The sequence below is a fragment of the Microcaecilia unicolor genome, chromosome 7 (assembly GCF_901765095.1).
Source record: "Microcaecilia unicolor chromosome 7, aMicUni1.1, whole genome shotgun sequence".
NCBI lineage: Eukaryota > Metazoa > Chordata > Amphibia > Gymnophiona > Siphonopidae > Microcaecilia > Microcaecilia unicolor.
The window spans coordinates 108,820,161-108,837,675 of record NC_044037.1 but is presented as its reverse complement, the minus strand read 5'-3'; the positions used below and the strand labels follow the sequence as shown (position 1 = coordinate 108,837,675).

Sequence of the window (17,515 nt, the reverse complement as noted above, 5' to 3'; positions counted from 1 at the left end):
TATTTAAATAATTTGAAGCCACACTGCATGTTATGTGATACCATTCAATATGGCTCTACCTTGTGTGGTAAATGCAGGGCATTTACCATACAATGTTTGCCTTTACAGTGCAATGTGCAAAATCTTGCCACACTTTAGTAAAAGGGCCACTAAGTCTCATTTCAGGGGGCTTATGGTGCAGTCTCTGCATCATTTTGGTAGCTCATCATTGAATTCCCTCTAATCTATACCCTTGAGATACAGCCACTACAACTGGACATAATACTCCAGATAAAGGCTTATAGATGACTTGCCCAAAGGCACTGTTGGTCTGTTTTGAATGCTAGCAAGACTTCTTCCTATATACCCTAGCATTCTTCTGACTCATCACAAACTCTCCCAATTTGGATGTGCTAGGTACTTCCAAGAAATCTGGTTGGCTGGACCCAGCATGGGTTAAATTCAGGTATACTAGGTATTTCCCTATCCCTGGAGGGTTCACAATCTAATTTTGCAGCTGTGGCTATGGAGGGTTAAGTGACCTGCTCAAGATCACAAGCAGCAGCAGTGGGATTTGAATCGGCCTAGGTACCCCTGGATGTCAAGCCTCATGCTCTAACCAGTAGGTCACTCCTGCACACTTATGTTCTCTCTTCTCTCTGGTGCAACAAGTACTCTTTTTTTGAACGTATGAATCAAATACATGGCTTCTATATTTCTTGCATTAAAATTCAGCTACCTAGCTCTTGACACAATCTTTCTTAGAGACCTCATTTTTTTCTGCTCTATATGGTATGTCTGATTAGTTGCAGATCTTTGTATCATCAACAACTCACTTACAATACCACTTATATAAAATATTGACATGAACTGGACTCAGGGCTGATTCCTAAGGAATGTCACTGATGACCACCTTTTAAACTGCCTATTGTTCAAATTTCTAACACAGGTTACTAAAGAATTTTAAGGTTATTAAAGAATTAGTAGCTCTTAAAACTTACTTCTTTTCAAAAATCTAGAGAGTTTTGTGACTTGTGGAACAGTAGAGCTGGAACAGCATGCATCAGTTGTGCAGCTATATTTTATTTGTGTTCTTGATTGATTTCTTTCCTATTATTTTTGGCATTCCGTTTCTTTTCTTTGATTTTATTCATTTTGTACATCGCTTTGATTTGTTTGTTAAAAAAAGTGATTCATCAAGTATAAATAAACAAACATACCCTAGGATCCATCCATATTCAGCTTATGAGTCTCTTGTATGCAACAGTGTTACCTACTCAAATCCTAATATATGATATACACGACACACGTGACCAAATTCTTTAGTCACCCAATCAAAGAAACTTATCAGATTTATCCAACATGAAAGGCATAATGAATTCAATTGCTTTTTTTTGCCTTGGAAATTTTTCTTCTAATATTGATGGAAATTTTTAATCTTAATTTTGATAAAGCTGGTGAATACATCTGTTCATTGCTTTCTCCCTCTCTGTACACCATAGTTCCATCCAATTTAATTCTTGTACCATTTAGTGTTGGTCATCCCACTGACCTGTTACAGCCTTATTTCAAACACCAATCAACTTTGGGGCGGGGGGAGGGGGGAAGCAATCATAATTAACCATTAAATCTGAAACCCTTGCAGACCCACCAGAACTCCGTAATTTGGCACCAGAGGTTTTGACCACGATACCACTTCTAGTACTTAAACACTGGTTGCCTATACAATTTCATATTAAGTTCAGAATTTTGATTCACACTTTCAAGGAGCTATGTAATAGTTGCCCATCTTATCTAGCTTCTTCCACGATTAAGAGAATAAAGAAAATGCATAGGAACATAAGTAATGATAATAGTCTGGTTCTCCCCTCAAGAATCAGATATATTGCTTTCTTTTACCTGGCCTCCACACTGTGAAATTCATTGCCCCTGGCGTTTCAATCAAATCTATGCACAGTCTTTGTCTCCAACAGGGAGAGACATCTTAAACAGAAACTGAAGACTGTGCTCACAGAAGCTGGCTCTTATGACTGAAGGGAGGGGGCCCAGTGAACAGCGGGTTATAAGAACCATGACTTTCTGTTTTCTGAGAACTTCTGATTATGTGGTAAGAATAAGGAGTGTGGGATGGAGGGTATATATTAAAATACTAGTAAAAAAGGCCCGTTTCGGTGAGCAATGAAACGGGCGCTAGCAAGGTATTTGATTTCTGCAATGATTGTGTTGAAAGAGGTTTATTTTATAATTGTGTTGGTAATGAATATTTGACATTTTTGTGTTATGTGCCATTTCATTTTTTATTTTTTTTGTTTTGTTGTACTGTTGGTGGGGGTCTGTAATTTTGGATGTGCGTTGGATTTTATCCCGTGGGTGGGGGGAAGGGGGGGTTGTTGCGTGTGTGTTAAGGGCACACTGTTTTTTTTTCTTCTTTACGGCTTGAAGATGTAGGACGACTTCTGAACGCATGTGTTAATGGGTGGGTGTATGTAATTTTGGATGGGCGTTGGATTTTATCCCGTGGGTGGGGGGAAGGGGGGGTTGTTGCGTGTGTGATAAGGGCAGAGCCCATTTTTTAAGTGTTTGTCTTATTGTTGAAGGGGTGATATAGTGAGAGAGAGTGAGTGAGTGAGTGTGAATGTTGTGCATCAGTGTATGTGTGTTTTTTGCTTATTTTAGTGGGGTTTTGGGGTGCAGGTTGTAGTGTGTGTGTGTGTGTGTGTGTGTGTGAGAGAGGGTGGGGCGGTCAGGGTGTTTGCGGGGGAATTTGTTTGTTTCTGTGGTATGGTGTCTGTGTTTGTGTCTGTCAATGACGGGGGGGGGGGGGTCTATGGGTTGGTGAAATGTGAGGGTGTTTGGAGGGAGGTCAGCGTTTGTTGAGGGTTTTAGTGGGTTGTGTTCGTGTTCTTGCTTTTTTTTGTGTGTGTGTTGTGCTGGCAAAGTTGGAGGAAGTGTTTTTTAACTGAGAGGGTTTTGCAGGGGGTTTGGATTTGGGTCTGCGTGTTTTTTGCTGGGGGTGGAGGGTGAGAGTCATCTTCATAGTCGGTGTTACTGCTGCCGGCTGCAGCAGTCCAAAGCGTGTAGACTCTGTCCTTTTCTCTCTCATGTTCTGTGTTCGCACGGACGGGACCTGAGCTGTGTTAGACAGAGAAGTGCAGAGTCTGGACGCTTTGGACTGCTGCTGCCATTCGCCGTAACAGCGAAGATGGAGGGATGCTGCCTGCAAGTGTTTTGGAGGGATGACGCGACAACCCTGTGGGGGGGGGGGGGGGGGGGGGAAGAGAGGGTGTTGTCCTGTACGTCCGGAGGTGTGTCGTGACATGAGGGTAGGAACAAATTGTTCGCCGATTCTAGAGGGAGTCTGTGGGGGAGGAGGGGGAGGTCCGAAGTCGTAGAGGAGAGGGCGGGGGTCCGAATTTGGATGAGGGGGACGTGGTAAAGTGGCACCTCGGGAGGGGCGAGTGACAGAGCACCGGGGGGGGGGGGGGGGGCTGTTTTCTAGTGTGTCAGCTTTACCGGCACTGCTCTTCTCTTTTTGCACCGTTGGCGGTTTCCTTTTTAATACTTTACCGGCACTGCTGTTCTCTTTTTGCGCCATTGGCGGTTTCTTTTTTAATACTTTTTTGGTGATTGGTGACGTTGGCTGGCGCTGCTGTGCTGTGATTGGGCACAGTCGTTTGTGAAGCAACCGGAGTTGCGAGACGTCATCATGTCAGCAGATGGATACATTGAGCACAAATGCTTCAAGGTGTTTGTCCACGCTGCCACTGCCTGCCAGCTTCAGAACGTTGGAGGTGAGTTTTATTATATAGGATTGAAATTGCTGTTGGAAAAGAAGAGACATTCTTTCAGGAAGGCCTTTGGAGAGCATGGCCTGTAGCCCAGTTAACATGATGACGCCTATTTTTGGTTTTTATACTTCATCAATTTTGTTTTTAATAATTTAATGTTATGCCTTCTAGGAAGATGTCTAGTTGTGTGTGTTTCTTTCCTATTAGTACCTTGGATTTCCTTTCCACTGCTAAAAAATGTATGTAAGCTACTCTGATCTGGGGGGAGAGGAGGTCAGACTAAGGTTTTATAGCAAATCTAAATAAACAATTATTGTTTTGAATTATCATTAGTTTTGTGAGCAAGTCCACAGCCTGTCAGATTAAGCCAAACATAAGGCGCTCAAGTAAAGTTTAAGATGTTTAAGGGACGTCATGGACGTGGATCTGTCTACTGTATACTTTCAAGCCCTGTGTTTGGATACCTTAAGAGATTCACAGTACCAGACATTTACTAGGGTACATGACAAAGTTGCACTGCTCAAACTCAGCAGGTTCTAGTTAAGGAGAAATTCACTATGGTTATCAGATGAGCTTAGTCTTCCAAAGTCAGCTGCAGAAGGCAAGAAAGGACTTGGTGTGAATCCAGGTCTGCCGAGAATCAAATGTTATATAGACACAACAATTTAAGATGTAAAAAAAAAAGTTCTTTCTGTGCTAAGAAAACTGCCAAAATCTCAAACTGTCAACTATAATTTAATTTATTTTGTTTGCCTAGCAGTTTTCTTAAGGATCTTTCAGTCCAGTCAACTATATTTTAAGCAGATGCCCTCTACCGCTTCAGTTCCAGCTACATGAGGTCACTATAGAGAAGGCACTACCCACCAATATGTGTTAAGTTTATGTTTATTAGTATTTGTTATACTGCTTATCCAAGTGGGTCAAAGCAGTTAACATAAAAAACGAAATACAATGCTTACTGGAAACGAATTCCAGTAATAAATAAGACAGACCTAACCACTCACACCCTCAAGAAAGAGCTTAAACAACCCTTTTGACCCCCTGAAACCCCCAACCATGTCCTAGTTCTCTCCAATACCCACATTCTATGATTCCTACATAAGAAACAGTCATTCTTACAGTTAAGTTTCAAATTGATCTACGTTCCTGGAATTTCCTGACTGTTTTAAATCTTTTCAAAGAGGCTTCCGATCTAATTGATCTTAGAAGCCTGCTCTGTAAGGGTTGGGGAAAGAGAGGCACAGGAATCAGAACAAGCCATGGAGGGACAGTGTGAAGAGGAGAGAGAGGACCCAGTGGGCGAGAACCCATATTTCTGCCCTGGGCATCTGTATGCTAGAGCCCACCCTACCAGAAAAACCCAATCCTAGTTATACCACAGACCAGAAAACACGTACACATTAAAAGTAAGCAACAGAAGCAGAAGAATAAACTATATGCACGGCCTTGCTGGAAACAGAGCTGTAGATTTGGTACACTCAATCTTCAACTCTGACTCCTCTGTTTTTCTACTGTCCGACTCAAACATCCAACAATAATGTTACGCTTTAAATTTAGCAGTACTTTATATCCAGGACAATATATTTATATTAGGGCTGCGGTTAATCGTGATTAACACCGGATAGTGCAAGGTGGGGAAGGGGAGGAAATTGAGAGAGAACCGCAGGCGGGCCAAAAGGGGAGGGAGGAGGGAGAAATACAGAGAGATGCCGAGAGAGAGAGAGAGAGGGAAAGGGGAAATGGGACTTGATATACCGCCTTTCTGAGGTTTTTGCAACTACATTCAAAGCGGTTTACATATATTCAGGTACTTATTTTGTACCAGGGACAATGGAGGGTTAAGTGACTTGCCCAGAGTCACAAGGAGAGAGAGATGCCGAGAGAGAGAGAATGAATGAACCTGGGGGTAGAGGAAAGGAGAGAGAGAATGAATGAGAATTAATGAACCTGGGGGTACAGGGAAGGAGAGGGAGATAGATTTGGGCTTCAATCAGTGGCACAGCCAGGGGAGCATGGCCTTACAGACCTGGGCCTCCTCTAAAGCTGCAATACCTGTTCAATGGCTGGTTGGTTAGCTGAAGCCCTGTCAGCCAGAGAAATCCACTGCCTGAGTCACTCCCTTCCTCAGGAGTGAGGAACAGCAGGGCCCTTCCTCCTCTTACTGCTTTAGGAGCGAGGAAGTCAGTGGGGTGCCTCCAGTCACCAACGCTTGCAAACATGAACTAAGTATGCTCGGATAGTGCTGGCATCAGCAGCTGGAGGCATCCCACTGACTTCCTCGCTCCTGAGCAGTAAGGAGGTAGCTTTGGCACTGGATTTCTTCTACTGGTGGGGCTTCAGCATCCCACTGGCAAAAGTATGATACCTAACGCAGTGGGAAAGGACGGAGAGGAAATCCATGCCCCTACCCCCGTCCCCTCCAATGGACTGCTGGCTATGCTCTGCGATTAAAATCTGTATCGAAAAGCAGACCTAATATTATATAGAAATAAAATGATAAAATTTACCTTATATTACAATGTAAGTTTTTATTTTCAAGCTGAAGCTGGAGTCAGTACATTTTTACACTCCACAGTCCTGACTGTAAAGCATGAACCTCAGGTACTTTCTTTGTATGACGTATCCTATTAGCTACCCTGTTAGCAAAGATATCTCAAATTCTGGTGCCATGTCTATTCCCCCTCCCCCCCTCCCAAGTTCTTCACACTCACTACTACTACTACCACTACTTAACATTTCTAAAGCGCTACTAGGGTTACGCAGCGCTGTACAATTTAACATGGAAGGACAGTCCCTGCTCAAGGAGCTTACAATCTAAAAGACAGGTGTACAATCTAAAGACAAGTGTAAAATCTAAAAGACAGGTGTAAATCTAGAGACAAGTGTACAATCTAAAAGACAAGTGTAGAGTCGATCTGATAGGGCATACTATATTTCACCCAGTATTCACCTGAAAAGCAAAAGAAACTCATTTTCAATCTAAACGTAGTTAAGATATAGTAAAGTTTGATATTTATATAGCCTCAGTCTCTAATGAAGACTATCACTGCAACTTTGTACAGACAAAAAAACTTCAAACTATAAAGAATTCCACCCCTCCCCCCATTACATTTCATATTACATAGCAGGAAATCAAAAAGGAGGTCTGCTGGTGATTCCCATGGTGAAAAAGCCACTTTGAGATACCATTGTTTTAAGTAATGGCCCCCATGGTGTGGCATTGGTTCCTTATAGATGGCACACTAGACACGTTACTCGACGTTCCAAGAGAAGGTCAAGGCACAGCGCTATATAACTGCCTTCAGTTGAGAGTTTGGGCAAATTCCCCTCTTAGAAGACTACACTCTTTTGACGGGAGAAGACTACACTCTTTTGACGGGAGGAGGGGTGGGAGGGAGGTTCTGTGCTATCATTATGGTTTTTTATGTATGTTGTTTTGTGACCCACCATGTATGTCTTATTTAGCTCAAGAAGACTGTGTATTAGTATTTCAAACCATTAAAAAAATTAATAAAGATTTAAGTGTAAAAACAAAAAAAAGGACTTACAGAAACTGGCAGGAAGTCTCACCAAGACAGCTCTCCTAAGGTTATCAGAATGACCTCAGAGCATTAGCTATAAATGGGAGGGTAGTTTAGGCCCTCAGATTACCAGTCTGCTTGATCCAGTCATCATCCAGATCAATCAGACAATGAAAAAAATTGTGTGGCAGATGCAACAAGGAAAGCACTGCTGCAGAAGAATTTATGTCACAGAACAGATATAGAAGACAGAACAAAGGATTTCAGTGAAGCGTTACCCTTACAATATGGCAAAGACAGGGGCTATGATATGATCGACTTTACTCACTTCATCTAGACACAAAAATATTTGTGCTTGATGAGCACATGTAGGGTTCCTTTTTTAGAATTATTCTCTTTTCTTTTTGTTATCCTTTCCTAGGGATTCCTATGGCAGTGTGGTGTATAAATGTTTTAGAAGGTAACTGTAGTGACTGAAATATGTACAAAGCTTTTCAGCTTCATTCCCTTACTTTGTTTTCTCAACCCAGTCCCTTCATCTATCCTGAACCCTATGAAATCAAGAAGGCAGAGAACCATCTTTAGGCTACAGCAGAGTTTAATGCATAAAGTGCAGGGCTTGAGATTTTGCTACTGCATCTGGTATACTCTCACCAATCTCTCCTTACTCAAAATCCTCCTCCCTTTTCCCCTCAATCTTAGCACATCCCTCACTCTTACTTCTATCTTCCCACCAGCTCCATATCCCCTTGTTCTCATATTTCTCTTGTAACAGCTGCAGAAGAAAGCATTTCTTAGCTGCTACCTTGTATCCCCTGGCTGACCTCTCTCAAGAATCAGACAAGAAAGTAGCAACAGCTCATAATCAACTGATCAGCTCCCACACTACTGTGGTCCTGCTGTCCTGGCCAGAGAAGAAAGAAGCAGGGCAACCCTTCTGAATCCTCCTGCTTATCATCCTATGCAGGAGCTAGCTCAGCCCCTTTAACTCCCACCAGCCTGTTCTTAGGCCTGTGCAGGTATAATAACCACTTTGGAGTCTGTTAGCCCTGCCTAAGCACAGCCCTGAGAAAGCAACTCTATGTGTTGTGAATGGAACAATGGCTATCTATAATAAAATCAATAATGGATTATGTAAATCTTAGCAAAAGACAGTCTAAACCTTTACATATAGGATTTAACATGTTTTTCCAAGATACACATGCCTTCAAACTCATTCTCCTCCCTCAACACAGGATGTGATTTCTTTTATTTCATACAAATGATGAACTGTTTAATATTGGAAACTATTCTAAAGTTGGAATTTCTGTGAACTTAACCCACAAAATAAGTTTAGATTGTCCGATACATTTCTCTCTTCCATAGCACTGTTAAAATTAACTGGGCTACTGTATTTAAACATATTAAGCAGATCATTTTAGAAGCCTTGCATGGAATATACACGTTTAAATGTCAATTTTACAATGCTGCTATTGGCATATGTAAATGCTGTAAAATGAACAGATTGTAATAGTTAACACTAGACTATATGATTTTCGTTTGCATAATGAGATTAGATGTTTCTTATAGACTTTTGGATGCTGATCAAAGAAAGGACATCAAATTTTTTCTATAACATATGGTTTTCCAGAAATTTGTAATGACACATGTGCGCAACACGATATCACTAGTAAATGAACGCCATTCACTTTAAATATATGATTATGTCATCTGGCCCTATTTTTATGTACTGCTTTTAGGAGAAGTTAATGACTAGGTAGATATTGCATGGTAAATTAACCTGAAAATATCACGGAAATGTATTAATCATGCTGATACATTCTTAATAAGTTTTGTCTGAAGCCACAAAGAAGAACCATAATTCCATTAGTGAAGAAGACCAAAGAATTGTTTTTTTAATGTAATTAACTGTACAGCAAATATGGGGAGCCAAAGTTTGTTTCTTGATTGCCAGATTTACATCCAAAATACAGTTCATGTTATCCAATGAAACCTTGGATCAAAGGTTCACAGCCAACCTTGCAACTTGCCGCCCCAACAATATGGAGAGAACAGAAAGATCATATTAAGGACTGTTATTTCTGTTTGACAAATGTTTTGAGCTTTTCTTCCAAAAACAAAAAGTCAATTTCATATCCTAAACTGTCACTGGCTTTGAGACCATGCCACATGATATGGTTCTATGTGGACAATGAAGTATATATTTCAGCTAAACTCTGTGCAACAGAAATATTGCAAGATTATATTCTGATTCAGGGTTGTAAATTCATTAACCCAAATCTGTCGGAAAAAATATATATATTTTCCCGAAATTTGTGCTCCTGTGTAATGGATTTGATATACCACCTTTCTATGGTACAACCTAAGCACTTTATACATATTCCTCCTAATTCTATGAAAGTCACTAAAAACTGCATGTGCAAATTTGGGCGCGTGCCCAATTTAACCCTTGTCCAATGTTCTTGTAATAAACCATATGGGAACAGATTGATGGGAACATTGGACTTGAATGAGCTAAATAGCACCGACAATTGGATTAACAACCAATTGCTGGCATTAAGATTGAATTGGCATTTATGTCTAAATTTTACATGCAAGTTGAAAAAGGAGACGCGGAAATGGGAGGTTCATGGGTGGAACGGGGGCATTCCTAACGTTTACATGTGTTGTTATAGAATGAGGGGGGATACACGCCTACATTTTCAACATGTTTCAACTGGTGCAAATGACTGAACCTAAAGTTAGGTGAAACACCCAGGTGTAAGCGCAGTTTATAGAATGATGCTTTTTTCAGCGCCATATATATTGTTATTATTAGCATTTGTATAGCGCTACCAGACACACGCAGCGCTGAACACCTGATACAAAGAGACAGTCTCTGCTCAAAAGAGCTTACAATCTAAATAATACAGACAGAGAAGACAGTTACGGGTGAGAAGGAAGGAAGGGACAAGGGGAGGGCAATTGAGTAGTGGCTAGGAGCTAAAAAGCAGCAGTGAAAAGATGGGTTTTCAGCATAGATTTGAAAACAGGTAGAGATGGAGCTAGACATATAGGTCCAGGAAGTCTATTCCAGGCATAAGGTGCCGCAAGAGAAAAGGAGCGAAGCCTGGAGTTAGCAGTGGAGGAGAAGGGGTATGACAAGAGAGATTTGTGCAGTGAGCAGAGTTCACGGGGAGGAATGTAGGGAGAGATGAGAGTGGAGAGGTAATGGGGGGCTGCAGAGTGGATGCATTTAAAGGTCAGTACGAGAAGTTTAAACTGAATGCGGAAGCGGACAGGGAGCCAGTGAAGTGACTTGAGGAGTGGGCTAGTGTGGGTATAACGATTCTGGCGGAAAATAAGTCGTGCCGCAGAATTTTGGACAGATTGGAGAGGAGAGAGATGGCTGAGCGGAAGACCAGTGAGAAATAAATTGCAATAGTCCAAGCGAGAGGTTGACAAGGGTGTGGATAAGGGTTCTGGCAGTGTGTTCAGAAAGGAAGGGGCGAATTTTGCTAATATTGTAGATAAAGAAATGACATCCCATTATATTCTTTTAAAGAAGGCCTGTTTTGGGCATGGTGTGGGTGGTCCAAAAAGATATGTGTATTTACAGTTCTGCATGGGAATATAAGTTTAAGAAACTTTCCCACTGGCTTTTGGACCTCCTCTGACTCAAATGGAAATGTCAAGTAACTACTCATTTTGACTAGGGCTTTAAAGGAGTGGTTGAGGATTTAAATGATCTTAAAACAATACAAATTTCACATTCTGAGTTTGTATTCTTGACTACTGTTATACATGCAATTTTCTGAAATATGATGCATACATGAGTGCCAGTACCTACATGTGTAGATTACAAAACTGGTGCTTACATGTACAAGCCACCAATGTCATATTGAACATGATTTTTATAAAATGCTTCCTCCTGCACGCTTAGAGAAACACACAAGTTTTTGCCCCAGAACCAGGGCTGTGGAATCCGTACATCAAACCTTCAACTCCTCTATTTTTTCTCCTGTCTGACTCCAGCTAAGTTTTTTGTTCTGGTTCTAAAATACTTGTAAATATAATATTTACTTTATATCCATAACAAAGATATACAAGCATAAAATTATAAATTTACCATATATTACAATATTGCAAGTTTTTATGTTGAAGCTGGAGTTGGTACATTTTTATCGACTCAACTGCCCTGCCTGGAACTATACATCAACCAAAGCTCTGTGTTTCTCAAAGCCTTTTGTAAAAGAGCCAGGACATCCCATTTCTGACACCCCATATGTAATGGGATGTCCCATTTTGACACCCTATGCAAAATGTAGTTTCAAATCTTACTCTGCTTTAACATGTTTAAATGTTGGTGGGTTAGTATGACATTCCTTTTCTAATAATGGGCTTCTTCTGATTCTAAGATTTCTTCAATAAACACAGTACAGCCTGGAAAAAGTAATTCTGAGAAAGGAGGGAGCTTATGCAACATGTGAAATAAGATAGGCGAGGGAAAAGGCAGATTTGAGTAGTACTCCAGCGCCTGCAAGAAGAATCATGTTTTTCCTTTCTTACAGGGTATAAATTAAGAATTTCTCCTTGGCGTGAATCTAAGCATGGATGGTGATCACTAGCATTAGCTTGTTTCTCACCTGAAGCCAACATAAAGAGGGACTTAGCTTAAAATTCAGGGTCAAAATCCAATAGAAATACAGGTGGGTAAAAGCTTCTATCCTCAAGTGCCTTAGTGACAGAGCAAAAGGCATTCTCATCTATTTGATTACTCAAATTAGGAAAGGGGTACATCATTATAGAGTACTCACAAGTTCCTAATGTGATTTTGTTCTGAAAATGTTCAGCCCTGAAACTTGTAACCACACAATTCATGCAGTCTGCCAGCAGATTTGTGCACATAAGTCCATCTGTCTACACTGTTTCTTGACTACTGACAAAGTTATGCATACTTCAGATTGATGAACAGGCAGTCTCCCTTAAATGCATGCTCTGCCTTGTGCACAAAGAATGCACACAAAGAGATGCATTTTCAAAGAACTTAGACATACAAAGTTCCACAGTAACCTGTAAAAATTTGTAACTCTAAGTGCTTTGAAATTAGGCCCTAAAGTGTGCACGCATGTGTGTGGGGGGGGGGGGGGGGGGGGAGCCTATATGTTGGTAAAATCACATCTCACATGCATTTTCCCAGTAGAACACCCTTACCTCCAAGACTGTGCAAAAGACCTCTTTGATCATGCCTCAACCAAGACTTTAGCCCCTCCTTGCTACCTGATTGATCACATTTCTCTGCTTCCAGTTCACAATTTTGAGGAGAATGTGCACCACCCCCAATACATTAATCTAGATGGAGACAGCACAGGCGCAAAGATGGGCTGGAAAAGAGCAACACATGATGCTAAATACTCACTCAATGCATTTTGACATCAGAACAAAACCTGGCACACTTGCATATACAATAACACACCCTCTGTGCCCCAGCTCTTGCCTTAAGAGTGGAAAGCAGAGGAAAGGGGAATTACACTGACCTGCTGCAACTCGTTAGCTTGACCTTTACGTGCCCATCTCTTCCAGTGCCACCACGACCACCTTTCCTGGGTGATGTCATGGCGGTTCCTGGCACTGCCAGCATTCCTGGAAAAGACCAGGGATTAATTATCATCATCACTGTCATCAGCATTATTAGTACTACTATAATTGATTTTCACCCTTTTCTTCCCCAGAATCCTTTGCAATCAGTCCTCTCCCCCACCCCCCAACCACAAAAAATCTCAGTCTCTGAAGGCTCTCCTGCAGAAACAAAGAACTGATGGGAAAGTTTAAACTGCCAAAGGCTTTCCCCTCATTAGGAACAATACATCCGAGGCCACTCTGGAATCGGAGAGATATAGTACTCTCTCCCTCTAACTCACCCTTTAAGGCTTTCTGCCAGCAATCATTCCCCCTTTAAGAGAACACACACAACAACACTCACACACACATACACACAAAAAAATCCAACATGGCCGCCGGAGGGGGGCCTGGCAATATCCTGAGGCGAGCATGGATCGTCGGGAATTTTAGTCTTCCCTCAAACTCAAGTCTATTCGGTTAACAGGGGGCAGACGTCAGTTAAGGACTACAAAGCGTAATGGCAAATTCATGCGGAAGAGGCTGGGCCAGCTAGTTCCTTTCTTGGAAGAGGCATGATGGGAAGTGTAGTTCTTGCTGAGCCCTGTTAATGCGTTTTTTTCTCTTTTGTTAGAACAGAATAAAAGCAACTTTATTGGCAAGGGCAGAGCGGTTACGTTCATTAGGTAAAGGTTTGTTGTTGTTTTTTTTATTGTTTTATTCTTCTTAATTTAACAGACTTGGTTTTCAATTTACCGGTTTTCCGCTTCATTTCCTCTTAGCGACTCCATGCGGTTCTTGTTAGATTTTACTCCTCAATCTCCCTGTTTTTTTTTTTCTAACGCTTTAGAATTGGTTTGTCAAAGTCAACCTGAAGTCACTATCATTGGCAGACCCCGTGATTCTATTAGATTCTCTTCCAGAATTGATCAACATGTCTATATTGCATCTACTAAAACAAGTTACAGATTTTCCGCAGACATCCAGAGAACGCTACAAAGAATACCCTGGCTTATGAGTGAGGTTCATTTCTGATGTGGTATACGCTAAATTAACCCGTTTAGAGACATTGCCTCCCCTCCTCGACAGAACACCGTGGCTTAGAGTGAGGTTCATTTCGCATGGTATGTGCAAAATAACTTATTTAAAGCCCTCCGAAAGAAACTTCAAATGTCAACCCCCAATTTAACACAGAAGAGCCTTTACTTTCCCATTCCCCGCTTATGCAAGAAGAAAAGGCTCTTTGCGTTTAAATTACAATGTAAACAGTCCTCAATTTTAAACTAAATCAAATCAGGAAAATGAATCACATAACATCCCGTAGTTTTTTTGTTTTCTTTTGTTCTCTCTTATACAATATCCCCCACCCCCCGCACCCCCCCCCCCCCCCCCCCCCCCCCCCCCCCCCCCCCCCCCCCCCCCCCCCCCCTCCCCCCCCCCCCCCCCCCCCCCCCCCCCCCCCCCCCCCCCCCCCCCCCCCCTCATGTTGTCCATTCTCTCTTCCTAGGCGTTTCCTTCCTGCCTCTGGCCTTTCTATCAGGAGGCAAGCAGTTTCTTTGGGAAAAAAAGGGAGAGGCTTGCAGGTCTGGTAGGCACTGAGGGAGGGCCGCAGAAACCTGTCCCAAGAACCTCAATCCTTTCCAGAACAAGGGAATTACTCCTGCAAAACAGCGAGTGGACTAGAAGAAAGGCCAAACTACCCCACACGCTGGCTAACCACAGATGCCAAAAATAGAAGCGCCGAGTGCTTTCAAATGGAAAGAAGACTGAGAATCAAAGCTAAAACGAGGGAACAAATTTTTTTTTCCAGGAAGTTGAATGCTCCTATGTTGTTGGTTTACAAAGCAGGTGGGTATTTACACGTGCTTCTTAAGGCAGCAGACTGAGCCCTTGTATTGCATATGGAGCTGTACAGAATAGCATATTATTTTACTATTCGGCGAAGTACAAATAATGAAAATATATATTCTGCCGATTAGGAATACCAAATACGAATAATGGGTATTGAGCTTTAACGTAACAAATAATAAACGATGCAACGTGAAATCAGAGAGCAAATGTTTATTTCAGTAGGATTTTGCACAGTAGAGCCCCCGAATTATTCATATTCAAATTTAAATCACTATTTGGCTGAATACGAATAATGTATTTGGGACCAAATGAAATCAAATACGAATATTCAGTAGAGCCCTAATTACACAGGATCTCAATTTTAGCTAAAGGGACCAAGAATCAAGCAATCTCTACCCCTCCCCCCCCAAACCCCCCCCCCCACATAAAGCTAGGCAAAGAGCCCACGTCTTTTCTTGCCATAGCTAAGAGATCGGGGCTTTCCCCTATTTATATTTATCATATTTGATCAGTTCCAATTGTCACACCACTATCTAAACAAACAAACAAAAAAAACCTTGAAGAACTGAGAACAGTTAACACGACAGAAGAGACAAGCTGAAACCAAAACGGGCGGGGGATTTTTAGGGGATGTTGCCTGTCATACGGGAAACAACAAGGGATTGTAGAGTCAGTCAAGTCTTCTCTGTTCAGTCCCCTTTGAGGACCATCTCATTTGCATATTAGCCCCATTCTCAGAACCTACATGTACACACCTCCTTCCTATCTGTGCCACATCTCCAGCTCCTTTCTCTTCCTCCACCTCAAGCAAACAAGGGAACAGAAACCCTTTCAACTTAACTTTCTCAAGTCAAGATTTTTTTCAGCTGATACTTCACTCCAGTTCTTAGAAAAACAACTTCCTGTTCCTGAGAAACGAAGAAGCCAGGTTTTATTGGTTCATTCTATAAACACTGAAATGTGACAGATTAGGGCTAACTCTAGTTATTTTATACATTTTAGGGATAGTTCTATAAGCCCTTTTTGCATTTTTGGGGTGGTAATTCCATTCGGAGACACTTAGTTTTATGTGATAGGAAAGGTGGAATTCTAGCCATTTGGGTATGGCCTCTTATAGTAATACTAGTAAAAAAGGCCCGTTTCTGGAACGAATGAAACGGGCGCTAGCAAGGTTTTCCTGGGAGTATGTATGTTTGAGAGAGAGAGAGCCAGAGTGAATGTGCGGGTGTGTGACAGAGTGAGACTGTCTGTGTGACTGTGTGAGAATGAGAGTGTGTGACAGGGCCCCCTCCCCTGTTCCTAATGCCCCTCACCCCGTTCCCTCCCCTCCTTTTCCTCCTCCTTCCCACACTTTGGGTTCCTTAAGGCTTTCAAAAGTCTATGTACCCCCGTGGCCCTAACGCCCAGTATCCGGATACCCCACCACTTTCCTCCTCACCCCTCCCCCAAGATGTAATACTTTCACGTCCTTCATTTTTTTTTAAGTGTCCTATGTACCCTGTGTACAAATGCCCGGCATTCAGATTGTGTTCATTTCTTTCATTCATTCAGAACTTGCCCTCCATCCCCCCCCCCCCCCCCCCCCCCCCCCCGAACACTTTTGGTTCCTTCAGTCTTTTAAAACTCTCCTATGTACCCTGTGTGCATTAAGATTGTTTTCCTGTCCCAAATTTGCATGTCTTTCAGTCATTCACAAACCCCCCCTCCCCCTTCTCCAGTTTAACACTTTCGTTTCCTTCAGTCTTTTAAAACTCTCCTATCTACCCTGTGTCCTAATGGCCAGCATTCAGATTGTTTTCCTTTCCCAAATGTTCATGTCTTTCAGTCGCTCAGAACTCTCGCCCCTCCCCCCATTTAACACTTTCGCTTGCTTCAGTCTTTTAAAAGTCTCCTATCAACCCTGTGTCCTAATGGCCAGCACTCAGATTGTTTTGCTTTGCCAAATTGTCTGTCACTGAGGTCAATGCGTGCCTGCCTAGCAGACCACTTCCGGCAGGCACGGTCCCAGGCACATCCTGTTGGAGGTGAGAATTATTATATAGGATCAGCTAGCGTAAAAGCACATAAGCACCGCCATACTGGGAAAAGACCATCAAGCCCAGCATCCTGTCTCTGACAGCAGCCAATTCAGGCTTCAAGAACCCGGCAACCCCCCCCCCCCCCAAAAAAAAAAAAATATATATATATATATATTTAATAATGTTCAATGGACTTTTCCTTCAGGAATCTGTCCAAACCCCCCTTAAACTCTGTAAGGCCAGCCGCTGCCACCACATTCTCCGGTAACGAGTTCCAGAATCCAACTACACGCTGAGTAAAGAAAACCTTTCTCCTATTTGTTTTAAATCTACCAAATTCTAGCTTCATCTTGTGTCTCCTGGTTCTATTATTTTTTGAAAGTGTAAACAAACGCTTCACATCTGTTCGCTCTACTCCGCTCATTATCTTGTAGACTTCTATCATATCACCCCTTAGCCGCCTTTTCTCCAAGCTGAAGAGCCCTAACCATCTTAGCCTTTCCTCATAGGGAAGTCGTTCCATCCCTTTTATCATTTTCATCATCTTTCTCTGCACCTTCTCCAATTCTTTTATATCTTTTTTGAGATGCAGCGACCAGAATTGGACACAATATTCGAGGTGCGGTCGCACCATGGAGCGATACAACAGCATTATAACATCCTCATGTTTGTTTTCCATCCCTTTCCTAATAATACTCAACATTCTGTGCGCTTTCTCAGCCACCACAGCACACTGAGCCGAAGTTTTCAACGTCTTATC

General features: G+C 42.1%; 1 protein-coding gene across 2 annotated transcripts in view; it reads right to left on the bottom strand.

Moving 5' to 3' along the window:
- The window catches only part of FBXL19 (F-box and leucine rich repeat protein 19), a 264,694-nt gene extending 249,164 nt beyond the window's left edge, over positions 1-15,530 (bottom strand). The window contains exons 1-2 of one of the 2 annotated variants that reach the window (XM_030210686.1): positions 15,493-15,530; positions 12,805-12,910 (exon numbers count right to left, since the gene is read on the bottom strand). The gene's annotated coding sequence lies outside the window, so the exon portion shown is untranslated. Of the gene's footprint in view, positions 1-12,804; positions 12,911-13,188; positions 13,260-15,492 lie in introns of those variants that run through there. The other variant, XM_030210685.1, reaches the window with a different exon arrangement.
- Positions 15,531-17,515: the final 1,985 nt, after the last annotated feature.